We start from the raw sequence: 15,426 nt of genomic DNA on the forward strand, positions 1-15,426 counted from the left end.
ATTTATTAATTTCCCACTATAATTAATGAGGATTTGGCTCCTTTATGCCGTCGTATGTGTACAATTTTGATCTCTCCATCTTACCAATATAGTTATATTATGCTTTCGGTTAGATAAGTATTTAGTAGCTATATTATTGTGTATAAATTGCTGTTCATAGCTGTTCAGTGAATATTTTTTGTTTTTTTATGCTTTCTGTTCCTTTTAGTTAATAATTGTCTTTTTCGTTATTGATTTATATCGTTTGTTTACCACTTCACCGCATGTGCTTCTTCAGAAATAGAAGTTTCTTGCAATATGTCCCAACACTTTGGGTATCCCCTCAGTTTCTTCTTGGAGAGACATTCCAACTGGCTATAGTCAGCCTCAGAGCCAACCTTGGTCGCCATCACCTTCTGGAGATCCTCTTTGCCTCCTTTGTTCAGTCAGATTGTTTCTGGAATCCCAAATATTCCTTCTCCTTATTTTATCCTCTTGTTTTAATGGAGTATACCTCCAAAAGCTTCCTGGGAAAAGGTGCATGAAAGATATATTTTGATACTTTTCATGTCTGAGTGTCTGTTCCACTCACAGTTAATAGTTGCCTGAGTATAGAATTATGGTATGGAAATAATTTCCCCTTAGGATTTTGAAAATATTTTTTACTGCCTTCTGGCTCATAATATTGCTGTTCAAATGTCTGATGTCATTCTGATTTTTGAAAAATTAAACATTTTGTTTAATTTAAAACATATAAATGTCCATTCATTTGCCAGTATTTTTCTTTGAATAGGAATCCCTGATTGAATTTCTTTGTCATAGTCTCATATGAAACACACTTATAATGAATCATCTATAATTTGTTTCCTTTTCTTTAAAGTGGAGTGAATCCTAGATTTTCTATGTTTCCCTTTCCCGCCACCTTCTACCGTTGACGTGTCCATTCCCAATTTGATGTGTTTTTAAGCTATGCATGTTGTTACTCCCGACATGCCCACCGTGCTGTGTGGTTTTGGTAGCATCACCAACATTCCCAGCCATGTTTAATATTAATCTGTTTCATTTTCCATTTTGCTTTTATTATTTGTCTTAGGTTGAGTTCTCCTGAAGCAGACCCTGGGATGAGAATTCCTGTGAAAGCAATTTATTAGGAAGTGTTCCCAGGGAAAACTAGTAGAAAATTAAAGAAGTGGGCCTGGAGAGGAAAGGGGGCCAAGAAGGGTGTGATATTGCCTAGGGAGTCCCCTGAGGAAGCTGTGGAGAGAGTGCAGTGCACATCTCGGAGTTATTCTAGTCATTAGACAGGGAGCCATATTGTTTACATCCACATCCTTTGGTCAGTACTTGAGGACAGCCCCAGGAGGACACGAATTCCCAGGGCTGAGGCAAGGTGTGATCTTGAAGCCTGAAGTAACCCTGCTGTGAAAAGCCGTGAGTGGTGATGTTGAGACTGAAAGTATACCAGGAACTGGTGTTCACAAAAATGGTCTAGGGATGCGAGGACATGTGGTCAGACCTCTGACTGCATCTGCTGCATTATTTTATTAAAAATAGGTGATAAGAAGCATAGGTCTTATGACCCCAGTACCTCTGACACAAAGATGGTATTCTTTGAGCATGCTGAACGTGAGATTGCTTCAGTCTCAATCAGACATTCATTGCCCCTAAATCACTTGACTTCTATATTCAATTATGGAGGAATAAAACAAACTAAGACAGTTTATCAGTGCTTGCTACATTATCAAAATTGCCTAAAAGTTGCATGTAAATAATTACAAGACTCTAATATTTTTAGCTTTCCAGGAAGTGAACCCTTATACCATCTAACATTATTATTGGCTAGTCATATATTCTTCTATCATCCATCTTCTCAGGACCATCTTATTAATTCTCTCAAGTATTTGTTGAGGACTTACCTTGTGCTAGGCGCTCTTTGGTGCCAAGTTAACACTTTGAACAAGATGGAAGAGGCCTCTGCTCTGCAGGTGCATACATTCTAGTGGGGAAAGACAATAAATAATGAGTAAAATGAGAATATTAGATAATGATAAGAACTGTGAAGAAAATAAAGTGGAGTCAAGTGATTATTAATAGAGTACCAAAGAATTAGTTGGATGTTCGAGAGACCTCTTATGCTAAGGCATGAATGATAAGAATGAGTCAGGCATGGGAGATTCTGGGGAGAATCCGGGGAGAGGGAGTTCAGGTGTTAAGGGAGGAGTGAGCTTGGTTGTTAGAGGATCTGAAAGAAGGCAGTGTGCTGAGTGTCAGAGCAAACGGAAGAGATGAGGCTCACAGTTACGCAGGGCCAAATCATGAAAGCCATGGGGATGGGTTTTGTGTTTATCACTTTGCTTTAAGAGTCATGCAAAGCCACTGGAGGGTTTTTAAGCAGGGCAGTGGCATGATCTGCTTTATATTTTTGAAGATTCCCCTGAACATTTTATGGAAAGTGGGGACAAGACTAGAGAGAGGGAGAATGTGTATAAGGGCATCTCTTTAGTCTAGACTGAGAGATGCTATTGAAGTTGGAGATAAATAGGCAGATTCTGAAAATGATTTTGGAGTAGAGTTGACCAATCATATTGATGGGGACTAGATAAGGGGCTGAGGAAAGGGTGACATTAATAATGACTCCTAGGTGTTTGGCAGGAGAGACTGAGTGGATGCTTGGGCCGTTTTTTGACCTTTCCTCATGTCTTTACTTATCAAGTACAAGTGGTTATAAGCAGTGTTGTTTTACTCTTCATAATGCCCAGTGTTTAACTGTAGGTAAATGTACGCTATTCATCCCTGTCCTCTTTGTATTTTGTGACTAGTGATTTTTGCCTTTTTCCTGTTTTACATTTTGTTTGGTTAAAGTAATTTTTTATATGAAGGAGGAACAAGAAAAAATACGTTCATATCCTGCCATCTGCTCCTTTTTAATGCCTCTCAAGAAAATTCTCCAAGGGAATGCATTGTCTCATTGTTGCCAATTTCATTGTCAGACAGACCATTAAGATCCTAGGTTTTAACGCTGACCTATGGTGTGGCCATCAGAAGTGGCTTATTAGATACTTCTTTTTCCACTGTGGAGAACATCTAACTGTGCATCCTGCTGGGCCTTAAGGAGAGAAATGCTCTCCTTCTCTCTTTTGATGCGGCTAAAACTTGGACGGAATTCCTGAATCCTAGTTTGTTACACAATTGTATTGTATTGTATTGTATCTGTAATTCACTAGCTTCATAAACCATTTCTGATATAAAAATCACGTTACAAACATCCCAGATTGTCTGGTTTATCTAAGTAATGTCTTGTCTTTGAATGCTAGACCCTGATTTCAGAAGCACACCTATCTGTTTACAGTCCTGACTGGGAAAAGTCATGGTTAGGGGAAAACGGAGATTGTACACCAACATTTCTGAATGCACTTCAGCAGCCATGTGAGTTAGCATAGTTCTTAATACAGAGCCTGAAGGCGCTTATTTTGGCACTCAGTGAAATAATTTCTTAGAAACCAAAAAATATTAATGCAATTTAAAAGTGTAACTCATTGCTCTAGAAATGTATTTTTTCAGAGTTATTGATTCTTGTTACAATGAGATACAACAACATTATACTGAAAATGGTTCATAAAAATTGAGTGGGTGTATAAAAATATTTTTGTTTCTTTTGATTATAAAAACATGTCTACTGTAGAAAACTGGAAAAATATGTAAAGTTGTGAAGAAGAAAATAAAAACAATTTGTAATCCTGCTGTTAGAAAACAACTACTTTGACCATTATTGGGTAATTCTTTGATCTTTTCTCTCTATACATATATATACGTGGGTACACACACACATCTATATAAAATATATGAAAAGTATTTATGACTACATATAGAGTTTAAGAATTTGAGATCATAGTGTTTACATTATTGATCCCACTTTTCCATGTAATTATAGATACATGGGAAAATTTGATGACTGCATTTTGTCTTATATGTCAGAATACATTTCATCAATTTCTCTATTTGGGGCATTTAGGTTGTTTCCATTATTTTTAGAAATTCAGATTTTTCTACTATAATAAATGAATGCTGAAATGAATACTTTTATGAATACATAATTAATAGCATTTCTGATTATTCCTTAGCATAAATTCCTAAAATGTAATTATTTGATTAAAATGTATGAACATTTTAAAGGTTCTTTTTACATATTGTTGAATAACTTGTATATGTATGAAAACATAATATATTTTGTTAATTTTTGCCAATTGATGTTTTTTAAAATATGATTTGCTTGTTTCAATTTTCCTTGCTTTGATTATTGGTGAGGTTGAACATTTTATTATATAAACATATGTATTTCTTCTGTGAATTGCCCATGGATGTTCTTATCCATATTTTTTATTGGTGTTTTTAATGGAATATAAATGTTTTAATTATTGATTTGTAAGGAGAGTATACCTTTCTCATATTTATTTTAAAATTATTTCCTAATTGAACTTTGCTTTAAATTTTTTTTTTTTTTTTTAAAGATTTTATTTTTTCCTTTTTCTCCCCAAAGCCCCCCGGTACATAGTTGTATATTCTTTGTTGTGGGTCCTTCTAGTTGTGGCATGTGGGACGCTGCCTCAGCGTGGTTTGATGAGCAGTGTCATGTCCGTGCCCAGGATTCGAACCAACGAAACACTGGGCCGCCTGCAGCGGAGCGCGCGAACTTAACCGCTCGGCCACGGGGCCAGCCCCAACTTTGCTTTAAATTTTGTCCAAAATATTCTTGATATGTATACATTTTAAGGTATATGTAATTAAACCTATTTGCCCTTTCTTTTGTGATTTTACTCCATATTTTTATTCTTAGGAGACTTCGAAGTATGAAAAATATTTACTGGTCTTCTATAGCTGTATTTAAAATTTTAATCCATCTAGAATTGATCTGATTTATAATTTTGGGAACTCAAAAACAGTATTTTATTTATTTTAATTAGCAAACTTCCCAGCATCATTTGTTGAATGATCTAACCCTTTGTGAAATTGTTTTTATTGTTGTTGTTACTGTATACCAAGTTCATATATATTCCCAGGAAGTTCAGGGCAGTCACTTTTGTTCTCCTCTTCTGTTAATTCTTACATATGACCATATTGTTTGAATTATTTCAGTGTAGACATATGCACCCTCCAGTCATTTTTTCTGATATGTTTAGCTATTCTTTGTGAATTTAGTCTACCAGGTAAATGCTGCTGAGATTCTTATTTTTCTCACTGAAATTTCATTAGATTTTACTGGAAATCATTAGTATATTCCCAGAAGTCTGCCTGCTTATACATGTTTTCCACCCCCAAATATGAGATATTTCTCCATTCTTGCAAAATTATTTTTAGATTCCTCTGTAAAATTATATTTTATTCAAATATATGTATCCCATTATTTTTTGCTAGAAAATTTTAGGTTACTTGTGACTTTATAGCTATTTGTATTAGGAATAATTCGATTACTTCTTTAATTGATTTTGCGTATATATAGGGTAAACATAAAGTTTTGTAATTTTAACTTGTTCTATTTTCTTGCTGATTTAAATATATGATTTTTTTCATTTGTTTTTCTTGTATTTACAGGTGTAAAAATTAACTGAAGATACCAGTAATGTTATCTTCTCATTTCCAGTACTTCTTATTTCTGTTTCATGTCTCATCGCATTGGCTAAAATTTCTAGAAAATTATCAAATGATGACAACAAGAAAAGTACTTTTATTTTGTTCTTGATTTTATGGAAATGCATATTTTGTTTTCTCTTTTAGTATGCTACGGGCCTACAACTTGTTTAAAATATAATAAATTATTTCTTTTGTTTCTTTTTTCCTAGGTAGTATTTTTAAAATCAAGAATGCATATTGAGTTATTCAATGCCTTTTTAGATTGTACTAATTTGTCACTTTTTCTTTGAATTGTAACTGTGTTGTATTTGATTAGCAGATTTTTAAATGTTACATCATCCTTGTGTTGCTAGGATATTACTTACCAGGTCATGGTAGCTGTTGATTTTAACGTATTATTGAATTTTGGATTGCTTATATTTTATCCACATATTCATTTATAATCAGAATTTAGATGGGCATATAAAGTGTATGAGAAATAGTTTTCAGGCCAACTACCATCCATTTTTAGTGGTAACAGGTGTTACCATGTTGAGGAGTATTATGAGGTTGCAGTTTTGGTTCCATGGACTCTGTAGACAGTGATAGAATGGTGGTGGGTTGTGACAGAATACTCTGTAGACTGAGTTCTGAATTTGCCTTCTGTTTTCCATTCATGTTCTGCCCCTCCTACTTCTCCTTCTCCTCTCCCTCTTTTCCCTCTTCCTGGACCTTTAATGCCCCTCTTCCATCCTTCCTCCCCATGCTCTCCCCTCTCCTCCCCATGCCAAGCACACATAATGTGCCCTTGCCTACCTAGCAAACCATTATTCCAGATTTCATTTCAAAACAGCTTCTCCATGGAAGCTTTTCTTGACCTCACTAATAGGGATGCTTTTTTCTACATTCTCCAATTGTGCCTTTGTTTTTTTTCCATTGCACTGCTGAAGTTTGAGTGGCTTATTATTATTTTTTTCTAGAAGACTCGATTGTTTTCGTCTTTTAACCTGTAAAGCCTAGAAAAGCCTAGTATATACTATTACATGCAGGTAATTTTATTGTGAATTCATATTAAATGCATTTTTCTTCTAGGCATTGGCTTGCTTCTTGGGCACTGAATTGAACTGTTGGTACTAGAAAGTCATTATAGTTATGCCATCAATTCAATATCAAATGGAACTCAGTAAAAATAATCCAGACTGTTTTTCTGAATATGCTTCATGTCTGTTGCTCAAACAGATGTGTTGTCTCTTTATGAAGTCTGGTTATCTTTTAACAAATACATAGAAGCAAAGGACATAGTTAATCCAAAATGCAGAATTTCCTGTTTTATCCTTCATGCTTTGTGTCACCCTTATCTTGTTAGGGTGAAGGCTAAGCTGTAACAAAGAAACCCTGAAGTACAATGGCTTTAAGAGCATGTAAATTCTTATTGCTCATCTAATATTCTTCAAGGGAGTGGTCCAGGTTGTTGACACAGCTCTGCTCCTTGTGATCATTCAGAAACTCCAGGTTCCTTCTACCTTGTCTTTCCACCATCACCTCAGGGTATGGTCCCAGCTGGAGTATGAGCACCTCAATATTCTGGCTAAAAGGAACAGGAGAGACAAGAGGGGGAGCAACATAGGTCCAGAAATGGCACACACTTCTGCTTCATTCCTTTAAGTAAGATGGGGGCACTTGCAAAGAGGACTTCACAATATAGCTGGGCAGCTGTAACGCCATTGCTGGTGAAGAAGAGAATGGAATTCGATGATCCTCTATCAAACCCCATCGCACATCTCTTCTCAAAGACTGAATATTTGACAAGGAGAGTGTGGACCTTAGTGTATTAAAAAGAAATCTAAAGAGATGGAAGCATAGAAAGTTTATCATTGACTTTCTTGCAAGAATAAAAATTATGCTTATATAATCTATCTTGGTATGCTTTTTATGAATCACAATAAAAGTTGAAGTGCTGGTTTACAGAAAGTATAACTTTGGGCAATAAAGATAATTAGTTTACATTTTTTTCACCTCATTTTGCATCTTCAATCCCTATTTTAACGTAGAAAGTTATCTTTGACAGAATGGTAAATATTTCCTGAAAAGCATCTAATTTGAAGTGGTTCTTTAGTCAGCTTTAGTGTGAATGGAAAGAATTACCAGATGTGATTCTGCAGATTTCCATCAAAGTCACGTTAAGGGATGGCAGGGCTGTGAACAAGAAAAAACCCCAACAGGGACTGCTAATGGTGTGCTGAGTTGGCTGTGGCTAGGGATTTCATTCTAAAAAATGAGTCAAAAAAATAGAAACAAGTTTTTGTATATGAAGAATAGTTTCATCTCTTCTGACCACTGAATGGGAACGCAATGAGGGCAAAAGGAGAAGCAATATAGTATGTGAAATGAAATGAAGCTGTTTATGGTGAAACCTGATGTAGTGTATCTAGTGTCAGAATTTGGATTACTCAGTAGGGAACTAGCTTGCCTCTAACTCTATGAAGAGATATTTGCCAACCAATTGCATAGAAAATGCATCATCTTTCTTTCTTAAGGAACTGTTTCTAGAGTCTGTTTTGTGCGTTTGCCCATTTTAAAATATTTCCTATTTGTGCATTTCGTAAGAATGCTTCACTGTGATAATAAAAAAAATTTGCAGTTCAAAGTATGAAATCATATTAGGATAGTCCTCTAGTAACTAATATGACAGAAATATGAGACTGATGTTTAATTCTGTAAACCGCTTTCATGATATACATATATATATGAAACAAAAACATAGACATGTTAGATTGTATATAGACCTTCTGTCATACACAAGGGAGCTAGAATAAGCAGGATACTTTTAAACTTATTCTGTAGATCTTTAATAAGATTTTGTGCTTAAATTCAGTATTACCGTTACTGTTATTATTTATAATGATATTATTAAAATTCAATATACCATATTATTAAAATAGAATCTACCATATTTTAAATTTTGGATTAGCTTTTATCTGATGAACTGTATTTGAATTCACACACAAAATGCATAGACTAAATATCTATGCAGTTTTTTTCAGAACTTAGATTATTAAAACTTTTCATGTTGCTGACATACATAATTGGTAATTTCTACCATCAGTAAAGACTAATCTCTTCATATTATTGAATGTTAACTTTTAGTTCAAGTTTTTGCATAGTAAAATATATCAATTACATACATTTAAAAAATAAGATTATATGTATGTATTGTCATAATTTGGTTAAACTCAGGTATAAGGCATTCTGGGACTTAGGGCATTAATTATGAAAGAAATCGCTACTTTGGATACAGTATTAAAATAGATGACTTGTGTGTCCTTTTTCATCCTGAAAAAAATGTTCTCTCAAACTACTTTAAGATAGGGGAAATAATTTCCTTTTAGTTTTTAAGGATCATTTGTGAATCTTTATGTAAAATGAATAGAAGTAAGTAATTTACAGGTGCTGTCAATGAATTTGAATGCAAAATATTTTGTATATTATTGTGAACTGACTTTAATAATATACTGTCTTAATTAAATGAAACTTTGTTTTTATTCAATATTCAGACCAAATTTTGTGATGTGTGTATGTTTGGTGGATGTCTTTAGAAGCTTACTTTTGTGTTTAAAAAAATGCAGAAATCATTCCTCCAATTAAAAAAGTCAATTTTCTGTCATATTCCTAAAGTAATTGTGTAATTGGTGGTTTGATAAGTGGAATCTTATAGCCCAAATTTGTTGTTCGTTAATCATGATGATTTGTTTAATGATATTCAAAAAGAGCTCCCCAAAGCCTTGTGAAAGTTAAAATGAAAACTTTTGTTTAAGGAAGGAGAAAATCAAAACGAAACCAAATATGTAGGTGTAGTTCCACTCTACATGTCTGTGTCTCATGTTCATTAAATTTAAAATACTTTAAAATCAGTCAGAAACTAAGCCAGTGAAACTGAGCCTTTTTTGTGTTGTCTGGGTTGTGTGCATGTGCATGTGCATGTGTATGAGCATATATAAACACACACATATGTATTCCTTCCTTGTAAGGAAACAAACATAGGAATTAAGAAATAATTGTAAAGACTGAATGTAGATAGTGAAAAGATTTTTTAAACCAACTGTGTGTGTGTGTGTGTGTGTGTGTGTTGTCTGTAAGCTATGGGCTAACAACTTTCCTGAAAGAATCTTTTACACTTTTGGTTACAGTTCAATTAATACTCTAGGGATTTGGCTTGAGTGAGAGAAATTTAGCCATGAAAAGGTAATGACAAAATTGGTGGCCATTTCTACATTCCTGTAATTCTGATAATCTGTCTCCATGCTTTCTAGGTTAACTATGAACAGACAATAAAAGTAATTCATTACAAACGGTTCATGCTGGTCATAATATTAGAGAAGGCATTTATTCAACTCAGTGTAGAGACAGGTGACTAAGTCTGTGACAAAATTAACGTGGTATTCTCTTGTACTTTAGATTACTATTATAGCTGAGTAACAGACATTATCTTGATTATCCCCTGATCATTTCAGTTGTTTTAACAGTGTCTACATTTCTATAAAGTTGATTGTATTAAAAGTACAGCTTATTCTGTTGATTATCTATCCTTGTTCCGTATGCCTATTAGACTTCTCTTTATCTCAGGTGCAGATAAGAAGCAATGGTAACCTACTCAATTCACAAAGCTTGGTCCAATTTTTTTTTTTTTAAAGATTTTATTTTTCCTTTTTCTCAGAAAGCCCCCAGTACATAGTCGTGTATTTTCAGTTGTGGGTCCTTCTAGTTGTGGCATGTGGGACACCGCCTCAGCATGGCTTGATGAGTGGTGCCATGTCCACACCCAGGATTTGAACCAGTGAAACCCTGGGCCATTGAAGCAAAGGGCACAAACTTAACCACTCGGCCACAGGGCCGGCCCAGCTTGGTCCTATTTTAAGTGACAAAACGAAGTGATGATGTACTCATAAATCATATTTTTAAAAACCTCTGTTTTATTTTGTGTCTCTTAATAGATTTACTCACATAGCAATGTGTTACCATTTTTCTTATGCATGTTTACCCCAAGCCCTGTATTCTGGATGTCTTTCTTTCTGAACAATGTCAAAAGGTTCTAGTCTGATTTCACTTTTTAATCAGGCTGCAAGGACAGTTGGCTCCTGATAGGATTACAGGGTAGCCCTGTATCAAATTTGCTTCTGATTAGCAGATACACAATTTGGCCTCCTACAGCTCTGGTGTTTATCTCATATCAGTTATTCCGATAGTCCCTCTGCAAAACTATATTTTAATCATTTCTGACATATTGGTATTGAAAAGGGCAAACAAGATGTTTAGGTGGAAATTGCTGATCAGATTTTGTATGTTTTAATTTTCTCAGAAAGTTTTAGTGTGGAAATAGGTAATATTGAACTTGAAAATACTCAAGTATAAATAATATGTTAGGAAAATGACCATAGGTACCAAGTTTTAAGAGCAGTTAGCAATGAATCTCTAATTTCTAAATTCGAGGCAAATATATTTTCTCTGATATAAGTACAGCCACTGTCCAAAGGAAGTAGAAGAAAGAGACGTTTGGATTGCTGAGTTATACAATATTGTCTTCTATTAGTTTTATAGACTAAGTTGGCCAGCCAATCAGAGGTCCTTTTAGTTTATCATTGCATCTTATTTTCTACGAATGTTGCATTTTGCAAATGAAAACAAGAATGGCAACCAAAAAATTGGTACTTTTTTCAGTTTGTCCAGGGCAGAGTACTTTCCTGGATTCTTAATCTGTGGTGCTGTAGCCACATCAGCCAATGACGAGTGGAAAACCCAGCTGAGAAAGAGCAAAGGTCAAAAGAAAAAAAAATAAAACTCCCAGTAAAAAAAAAATGTCTAGGATTCAGGAAGTTGAAAGAAGAGACAGTAAAATGATTAGTAAACAGATGAAAATGTTTAAATTCACTCATAATAAGACAGGCAGGTTAAATCTTTTTTACCCATAAAATTAGCCAAGATGAAAACATACTCTTCGGTGATGGTGAAGAACATATTTAGCAGCTGGTGAAAGTAAATGTCCACATAACCTTCAAGTTGACAGTTTGGCGGAAATTAATATAATCTTTTAAGATGTTCACAGTTTTTGATAAAGGTGTTTTATTTTTAGACACCTTTATTTATTTATGTGATCATAAGAGGTTTTTGTTTTTTGAAGATTGGCCCTGAGCTAACATCTGTTGCCAATCTTCCTCTTTTTCTTTTTTCTCCCCAAAGCCCCAGTGCATAGTTGTATATCCTAGTGGTAGATCATTTTATGTGGGATGCCGTCACAGCATGGCTTGATGAGCAGTGTGTAGGTCTGCAGCCGGGATCCAAACCAGTGAACCCCAGGCTGCCAAAGCAGAGCATGCTAACTTAACCACTTGGCCATGGGGCTGGCCCCTAGAAACCTTTCTAATGAAAAAATACAGATAATTATTTGTTTATAAATGTATGTCAATAGAGTACTATATTATTTCCACATGACAACATAGTTTGCAGCCATTAAAATGATATTTTGGAAGAATATTGAAGAATTGAAATATGCCCAGTATATAATGTTAGATGAAACAAAGGCATCAAATATACATACTTTAGGGGGCCAGCCCAGTGGCGTAGTGTTTAATTTCATGTGCTCAGCTTCAGCTGCCCAGGGTTCACAGGTTCAGATTCTGGGCATGAACCTACACACCACTCATCAAGCCATGCTGTGGTGGCATCCCACATCCAAAAACAGAGGAAAATTGACACAGATGTTAGCTCAGTGACAATCCCTCTCAAGCAAAAAGAGGAAGATTGGCAACAGATGTTAGCTCAGGGCCAATCATGCTTACCAAAAAAAATTATATATATGTATATGTATGTACATATATTAAATATATACACACGTTAGGATCTAAAGCCTGTACAAATACATGTACATAGGAAAAATATGGAAGGAGGGGCTGGCCTGGTGGCATAGTGGCTAAGTTCACAAGCTCCACTTCGGCAGCCTGGGGTTTGCAGGTTCAGATCCTGGGCATGGTCCTGGCACTGCTCATCAAACCATGCTGTGGCAGCATCCCACATAAAGTACAGGAAGATTGGCACAGGTGTTTGCTCAGGGCCAGTCTTCCTTACACACACACACACACACACACAGAAAATGTGGAAGGAAAATAGAGAATGTTGACAGGCCTATGTTTGTGTTTGGGGTTATGAATTTCCTGCAATAAATGTGTTAATTATAGTATAATAATGAAAATTGCATATAGAAAGAAAAGTGAAAACTCAAGCAAATAAATAGCTATTTTTCCACCTAGAACATATTGAATAGAAAAAAAGAGGAAGTATATAAAGTTAATTTTTGATGGAATTATCAACAAAAATAGCCAATCAATGTAATAAAAAGCAAAATCAATCAGTTGGTCAGTTCTTTCAGAACAGTAAAATATTTTGTCAGTTGACCCAATGAAATTATTCCTCAATTGACTATATCGACTAGCTGTTTTGCAGTTGTGTAGACATGTTTTTGGAGACAAAAATATTGCTGGAAAATACTTAGTCAGTGAAAGTTAATAACAGGCCACAGGAGAGAACTTTAAAATGAATCCTTGTGCTTCAGTGAGGTGATATATTGTAATGCAGATTATATTGATTTACTGCAGATATCCATATCAAATTGGTGTTCCCTTCAAGTGAGCTTATATATTAATATCTGTATATTATAAAAGTCAGAATGCGAGTTTGTTTGATGTCATTTTCACAAACAACCAAGTGAAGTTAGACTGTCATTGGATCTTTAGATTTTTTCCTAGCATTACACAGAAATTCATTAACTAATTACATTCTCTCAATTTTTTATCTCTAGTGTGCACTTAAAAGAAGAATAGGAAGTTCAGGACTTCTGACTCTAAGCTACTTGCAATGATGATTCTGTGCTTGTGACATTTAGTGCAAGTATATTATCCATTCACAGGGTCTGTACTCAGAGGTGACATGCTGTAGTTCCCCGTAGTTACAAAGAAGCTCGCTCTTGTCCTCTCTGGCTTTAGAGTTTGGCTCATTCACATAGTTTCTTTACACTGACACTGTTTTAGGACGCTTATCTTTATGTTGAGTAGCCATTTTCAACCCTAAAACCAAATGGAAAAATCAGGAATAATTACTGGAAAACTGAAATTCTTAAAGGGCATTAATTCTAAAGCAGATCATGCTCTGTCCTTGTCTGTGTATCTTCCGCTTTTGGTGTCTTCAGTCTACATGCCCAGGCTTTTGGCACTCTGTTGCTCATGTTCTTAACTGTTGTAAATATATTGAAGGTCAACAGCTCTGAATTATAGAATTTTAGAGGAAGAAGAGATCTTAATGAAGACCTTTCATTTCCTTAATGAGGAATAAGAGCTCCAGAGGATTTATGGAAGTTGCCTAAGGTGAGATAGAGGTAGTGACGAAAGCAGAATTAGGCCTTTGTTCTGTTGCCCTGTTATCCATCATTTCCTTCTTTGAGAGGCTGCAAATGAAGCGTCTCAATAGCATAGTGATTAAGACCCTGGAATCTGGAGCCAGGCTTTCTTGATAAAACTCTGGCTCTATTCCTTGCTAGCTTTGTGACTTTGGGAAAATTACTTAACCTGGCTGTCCATCTCATTTGTACAATGAGAATAAGAATACTACTCATTTCGTAGGAGTAATTATGAAGATTAAATGAGTTAATATTTGTAAGGTGAATAAAATAGTGCCTGGGATAAACTAAGTGCTCTATAAATGTTTTTTAATACTAATACCAAGAGGGAAACCAGTCTAGACAGAGAGGACACATTATCCCTGATGCATATATTTCACTTTCAATATTGTAGCCAATGTTTTAATAATACTAGTTTAACATAAAGGAAATATAGGCATCATATAACAAGTTATAAAGATTAATGGAGATCATGTATGATATCTTTACCTCATATCTTCAGCTCTTACGTTTTTCAAACACATCCTCTATTTTTCTATTGCTTAGAAATACTTTTCTATTGGGCCTTTTTTGAATTGACAGTTTTTGATAACAAAGATAAAATGTTAAGTCTTACCAGAAAATGTACACAGGGACCATAGGGAAAAAATGCTGAGCTGTGTCTAAAAATTGATGATGCTTAAATTTTGGTCTTTTATAAATCAGCATTTGAAAATATTGTATTTTAGTCTTTAGTCTTTCCTTTCAATAATTCCTGAGAGATATGGACATAGCTATTAACAATATGCAGTCAATACTAAAGTTCTTATCTAATACCTTAAATTTATCTAAGAATGTTCTTGTTTGAATAAAAAAATCCCTGATCTTTGTTTCCTTTGGTTTGAGGACTTTCTACCTAATTAGAAGCCAAATGATCCCTCTATATTAACTCTTTTTTTTAATGATCTCTATTTGCAGAGAATATTTTAGGGGGAAGTTTTCACTGTTTTTCTTAGCGACTGTCTACACTTGAGAAAAATAGCTTCAGGCTTAACATTTTCAGTGCGTGTTTGAAATGGTAACTGCACCGTCATGCAGCCTTTGCATTCGTGAGCTATTTTCAGCTCTGGCTGCTTTTAAAACAGAGTGGAGAGTGTAACAGCAGCTACCAAAGGGCGAGCTGGATCGTGCACTTTCAAGTGTAGACCTGGCCTTAGAGAACAACGTGCCGACTGGCATTGGAAGGATAAGACACAGAAGAGATATTCTTTTCTGTATTTTAATGCTTTCTCAGCGCCTTGAAAGTGATACTTGACCTGTATATCATAAATCCAAACCAGAACGTTTTAGAAGAGTCATTTATCTCTCAGCATTTCATGCTTCCATTGCATCTCATGATAGTGCATATCATCAAGTTA

At 34.9% G+C, this 15,426-nt stretch overlaps 1 protein-coding gene and 1 long non-coding RNA gene across 6 annotated transcripts in view; both read left to right on the forward strand.

The window, feature by feature from the left end:
- The window catches only part of LOC138915838 (uncharacterized), a 32,006-nt gene extending 26,307 nt beyond the window's left edge, over window positions 1–5,699 (forward strand). The window contains exons 2-3 of the long non-coding RNA XR_011422193.1: window positions 3,294–3,405; window positions 5,569–5,699. This is a non-coding gene — a long non-coding RNA (uncharacterized lncRNA). The remainder of the gene's footprint in view (window positions 1–3,293; window positions 3,406–5,568) is intronic.
- Window positions 1–15,426, forward strand: part of NKAIN2 (sodium/potassium transporting ATPase interacting 2) — a 921,761-nt gene that overhangs the window by 63,422 nt on the left and 842,913 nt on the right. The window lies entirely within an intron of this gene.

This window comes from Equus caballus, chromosome 10, assembly GCF_041296265.1.
Source record: "Equus caballus isolate H_3958 breed thoroughbred chromosome 10, TB-T2T, whole genome shotgun sequence".
Lineage (NCBI taxonomy): Eukaryota > Metazoa > Chordata > Mammalia > Perissodactyla > Equidae > Equus > Equus caballus.